The sequence below is a fragment of the Protomyctophum parallelum genome (assembly GCF_964188405.1).
Source record: "Protomyctophum parallelum genome assembly, chromosome: 5".
NCBI lineage: Eukaryota > Metazoa > Chordata > Actinopteri > Myctophiformes > Myctophidae > Protomyctophum > Protomyctophum parallelum.
The window spans coordinates 1718781-1725350 of NC_139702.1; positions in this window are offsets into that span (position 1 = coordinate 1718781).

The window sequence follows — 6570 nt, forward strand, 5'->3', positions numbered from 1 at the left end:
ATAGAGAGATACGGAGAGAGAGAGAGAGAGATCATAGCTGGCGGCGGGTGCGTTTTGGGGTAGGCTACAGAATTGCGTTGGGGGGGGGACTGTCGCGGCCGAGCGAAGCGAGGCCGCCGCCGCGGATTTATTTATTTATTTATTTCCCAAATGGTCTAAAAATGAGTTCTTTAGCATACTTTTACCAATGAATTAGCCTATACACAGACAGCGACTGATCAGCCTATTTTGGACGATATGGGTCTTTTCTCGAGTCAGTGTGTAGTCTCACTAGTCTGTGGTTAGGTCTCTTTGGTGAATTCTTGATCAGTGTGGGCGCGTTCGGAAATAGCGCACTGAGCCCACTGTGCAATGCAAACTAATAGGCGAGTGTGCTCCGGTGTGGTATTTCCGAACGCGCCCTTTATGTCACGCCTCAAGAACAACTACAAAAGAAACCCGATTAGCACTTTTTAACACCTCTTGTACGGCCGGTGTCTCTCAAGACAGACTGTTGCCTGAGGAACAACAGGGGAGGCGCTGTTTTCCCGAATATTTGACGATGGGATTCTCAGATTGCCGGCGGAGAGGTCCAAAATAATCGGAATTCCCAGAAAATATGTAATGTAAATGTAAAATGTCCACGAAAATCTTCATGGGGGCCGAAAGGGGCCCTAGGATTCTTCATGGGGGCCATGGCCCCGTGGCCCCCACAGACTCTACGTCGCTGACTCACACACTAAGGCAAAACATTTATTTTCACCACACAGCTGCAGTAGATTGAAAAGTTGCTTCCTACCTTTGAGTTAGTGTTGCTGAAAGACACCCAGATGATCCAATTGTATATTCCATATTTCCATATGTACTAACTAAGTGTGAACTATAGTGTCAACACGGAGGCATACAGTGACAGTTGTGAGCATGTGCAGATTGCACTACCTCTGCTAAAGCGTAAAGGGTACAAAACGGCCATTAGGGGGAGCCATAGTACAGTGAAATACAGTGGAGAATATCTATTGATCCATTGATTGAATACTTTAATGGCAGAAATGTATCAGTATAGGGTACAGTCAAACACTGACCAAAAAGGGATCACTGAAAAAAGTCCTTGCTGTCTTGTTTCCATTCGGTCCTGGGTAATCAATTCATAATCATTAAGTCACATGACAAATAACAAAATTCAAATTATCATAAAAAAATAAGATATGTATGCCTGCAGGTTGGGGAACAAAGAAGGGCTTATAAGGAGGTGGGGGTAGTCACTAGACATAGGTGGGGGGGCAATCTTTTTTTTATTGATTTTTATTTAATATAAATACAGTGGAATACCGAGGTATAGGTTATCAATACCGGCACCGTACCATACTGTAAAATCTCATACCGTGGCATGCCTAGACTTGACACAACCTTGTGACTCAACTTGTGACTCGGCTTGACTTGCCCACAACAGAAAGACTTGGGACTCGATTTGGACTTGGGACCAAATGACTTGGGACTCGACTTGGGACTCGGACCTGAGGGTTGGATTGACTTGGGACTCGACTTGGACTTGGGACCAAATGACTTGGGACTCGACTTGGGACTCGGACCTGAGGGTTTGGTTTGACTTGGGACTCGACTTGGACTTGGGACCAAATGACTTGGGACTCGACTTGGACTCGGACCGGAGCGACTTGAACAATTGTCTGGTAATTGTAGGCTACTTCGTTATTTTCCACCACTGACAAAGACCACAACCATTGGCCAAAGGGTGGCGCTATAGCACTCAATTGAAAAACAGGCATAGATCAAGAACTGCCAGCTCATGAACCGCCAGTAATAATTACTAGGTAATTACTGTCTATTGCATGTACTAATTCAGACTCCCTGAGTCCCTGATGTTGGATTCCAGTCATCGGTGGTGGACAAAGTAGCCTACGCATACTCAAGTATTCAAAATGAAAAATTGAAAAGTAGCCTACCTTTTCCTATTAATATCAATGAATCACGGATTTAAAATGTCAAATGTGCAAAAAGCTGATCTACAAGCTCAAAGCGTGTCACACCGCAACACGAGGTTGTAGATATTTTAAGATTTGAAGGCAGTTTCTATCTATCTATCTATCTATCTATCTATCTATCTATCTATCTATCTATCTATCTATCTATCTATTAATCTATTAATCTAATCTAATCTAATCTAATCTAATCTAATCTAATCTAATCTAATCTAATCTAATCTAATCTAATCTATCTATCTGTGACAGTTACACACCTCCACCACCAGAGGGCGAAAGGCATTAAGGCAACAGTGCCTGGATTATTTTGTTGCGCATGCGTGGAAAACCTTTGACCCTGAAGTGCTTGTTTGCATCACGTGATGTCATCACGTCACGTGACTGCGTCTAGTTTTCCATTACGGCGATGGCCGCTGTTGAACAAGTCAAACATGTTGTCGTGTCTCTCGGGAATTGTTGATGTTTGTGCCTTTATTACACATTCTATATTACAGTAGGAACAGAAAGCTTGGTGGAAATGTCTCCTAAAGGAGGTGAAAAGCGTCAAATGGAGTCTGTACGGCTGGAGATAAATGAACAGCTAGCGGCGGTGGGAGAGGAGATATTGTTTGTTGTGGACAAACAGCAGCGTGGCGCTGCTGATGTTTGTAGTGTGGAGCTTAGCGTCAGAGTGTTTGTGTTGGAGCGCCTCAGCGCGGTGGGAGAGTTCATGGTCAACCTCTTCCAGAGAGAGATGGAGACACTACAAACTCTGCTGGAGACACAAAACAAACTGCTGGACATTGATTTTGATATGGATATCGATCTACACACTGCAGGTTAGTAGACTCTGAACAACACCAGCTTAGCTACAAGTAGCATTAAGCTAGCTGAACGGAACTACATCTCCCAGTAGTTGTACTAACCCTAGAATGTCTGTGATCATACATAAATTACATATATTCCTGTAAACACAGCCATAGATCGGATGCCTCTGCTCCCAGTGAGCAAGGAGACATGGGTGGCATAAATGCTCAGTTTGTACTCACCCAATAAATAATTCCAAAGACGTGGAGTGAGATATTGTCCTCTAGTTTCACATCCATGTAAAGGTTCTCAGGGCGAGGGCGAGGGGTCCGGAATGACAGCTGGACTTCCATTTATGACAGTCACTTGCAGGGCAGGGTTTTCTGCTGCAGCCGAAAGAGCGCTTTTCATAAGGGCGTATTACATTCTAAAAGACATGTGTAGCCGGTTACATTAATGATAAACGCATGGGTTCCAAAAATGACGGATACATCAGTGAGACCGATGTCGGGCTCTACTCGCAACATCTTGCTCTGCGAGGCGTTGTGAAGAGACTCGAGACATTTTTTAAATGATGTTTATCCTGACAAAACAAATATGAGAATAAATTCACTTTGAGTTGCTCTGCTGATGCTACCTTCTCTCTTCTCCTCCTCCTGTCTGTGTGTAAAGGGGTTTCATCTGAATATGAGGAGAGGAGATCTAGTCTGGTCCAGGAGGAACCACAACCTCCACAACATCAGGAGAGGAGATCCAGTCTGGTCCAGGAGGAACCACAACCTCCACAACATCAGGAGAGGAGATCCAGTCTGGTCCAGGAGGAACCACAACCTCCACAACATCAGGAGAGGAGATCCAGTCTGGTCCAGGAGGAACCACAACCTCCACAACATCAGGAGAGGAGATCCAGTCTGGTCCAGGAGGAACCACAACCTCCACAACATCAGGAGAGGAGATCCAGTCTGGTCCAGGAGGAACCACAACCTCCACAGATTAAAGAGGAACATCAGGAGAGGAGATCCAGTCTGGTCCAGGAGGAACCACAACCTCCACAGATTAAAGAGGAACAGGAAGAGGAGACTGGTGAGTCAACTTTGACATTACTACGTAGGAAGATATGGTGCAATACTCTCTCAGGCATTTACCATTTCCGCAAAACCTTTAACTTGAACGTGTGCCAGGACAAAAATCATGTTGGGTCGGGAGTAGGGATGTCAGGGGTTAACCGGTTAGCCGACCGTTAAGAAACATCCGGATATTTTTATCAGCTTTAACGGTTAATTTGAATAATAATAAATGCGTGTTCTGATCTTAAATCCCTTTATTTTAGATCGTTTTTAGTAATAGTACAACATAAACATTACAGAGACTGTAGTTGTCACTGTACAATACTTTAAAACAGTTGTCATGTTGCACACATGCCTAAAATTGCTATTTGCGCCGCCCAGCTTGTCGCACTCCAGGCTGCATGAACAGCGCTCGGGCTCTGTTTTCTGCCCCCTCAATGTCCCCGTTCTCTGTTGTACTTCAATGGCTAGTTGGCTACAAGTTACAACGGTAGCTTTGCGGTAGTCAAAATGTAAGCGAGTGACAGCGAGACGAGATGAACACATGTCGACCGTATCAATGCAGAGACCTACATTATTAAATCCATTATTGGCCATTTGGCCTGGAGGGAGAACGTTTACAGCCGCCGCTGCCGCTTCCTCCTCCTTCTCCTCCTATCCGTCTCCACACTGGCACGGTTTACGGCTATCAAAAGTTAGCCATGTGCTATCGATGTTTGAGGGTTTTCTCGTCAGCGAAAAGTCAACAAACGGAACACGGTGACACGGTGGCATGCTGATCTTCCTTAATAATAAAAAAAGGCTTAGCCCATGCGTCCAGTGGCTTTATAGGTATAGGTTGCTCGGATCTGGACTGGATTTATTTATGTTTTGTTGGACTAGAACCGGCGGACCTCTGTACTGTAGACGCGCAGATGCATGCATCATGCAGATGCGATGCGTTGTTTATTGATGATTAAGCCAGAAGCCTACAACAATTTATTTATATTGTTAAATGTTGCTTTTTTGTTTGCCTTTTATAAAAGGAGCATAAATAAATGTATGCCATTCGTCTACCAACTTTAATTATGTAGCCTGCTATACATGCATATTACATTTGGGGTAGCCTATTAAAAAAAGAAAAAAATCAACCACTATCCGTTAATCAACCGGTTACCCGTTCGTTAATCCTAACGGGTAACCGGTTGGGAAACTATCCGTTACTGACATCCCTAGTCGGGAGCTGTCGTACGCTTTGTCCTCACCTGTTTTTCTGTCGTACACAAGCGGAGCAGCATTGTCTGAACTGCTGACATGCTGTCACAGGCATCTAAGCATATGTATTCACTCCTAAAATGTTAAAATAAAACTGTATGTATAGATTTCCAACTTTACAAGCAATTAATATCACGCAATAATTAAAAACAATATAACTTGATTACAATGTATTAGTTTGTGCTTAACCCATTTTGGGCGGGAACCCCTTTTGGTGTTAGCATTATGTTATGCTTTAGCTATTGAAAAATAGCAGATCTACAAGCTTGTAGCATGCCACCGAGTGGCGAGCTTGTAGATCTGCTATTTTTTTTAAATCGAAGAACGACTGACATAGAAACAGCTTTTTCAGAAAACTGTCAGGATGTAGAAGAGCGTGTTTCATAAGGGCATATTACATTCTAAAAGACAAGTGTAGGTTACATTAACCCTCTAACACCCGCATTAATTTCTACTTGCAAATAGATTTTAACCTTACTACTAGGACTAAGACTAAAAAAGATGTTAAAAAAATAAAAAAATAAAGTTTGATGAGAAATGTATAATAATTGTATAATAATTATTAAGGCTGTCAAAAATAACGCGTTAATGGCATTAATCAATTGCGTTAATTAATTGCGTTAAAATATTTAACGCAATTAACGCATGTTATGTTAGTGTCCCCCCTAACATGCGCCCGTGCGCGCGGCTCAGGAACGTCCAGAGCATAACAAATCTGTCACTGTGTAGCACACAGTCATGATTGAACAACACCAGAGAGATAGCTTGTGTATTGTAGTTTGGTTGCAAAGTGGTTTGATTCTGTAACTCTGTTGCGTTACTTTGTCTGCCTAGCAAAGCCCCATTAGGCTACACTGCACACACACACACACACACACTCACACACACACACACACACACACACACACACACACACACACACACACACACACACACACACTACTAGTGTTAGCTATCAGCGCGCTGCAAGAATCACTCGGGTCCGTCGCAACTTGTGGACATTTTGAAAATGCCATTAATGTTTGTCCGGCTGGTTTCGTTTTGTCCTACGCGATTACGTGAATCAGCATGGCTGCGCCTGCAGTAGGCTATTACCAAAACAAAATCATGGTACTTTTGTGTCGCACATGGAAAGCAACTGAAAACGACCATGGATATATTAAAGACAGTTCCCCTGTGCTGCTGTGCACAGCGGAGATAATGCACAACTCCAGGTACGAACCAAAACACTGACTGAAGCTGATTCACGACTAACTATCTCCAGACTAGTCCTGCAGTCCCGCAATGAAGGAGAGACAATCTCGCCTCTCACTACAGTCCACTACAATGCCATTCTAGCCTTAAAACCTACATTTATGTTATTCAATAATTACTTTAGCGCAAAATATAGGCTTTTCTAAACCAAGCCCTGTTTCCAAAAATGCTTATGTGCCATTATTGTATTTTGTGAATTTCAATTAACTATAGTCTACAGTTTAACCCATTGC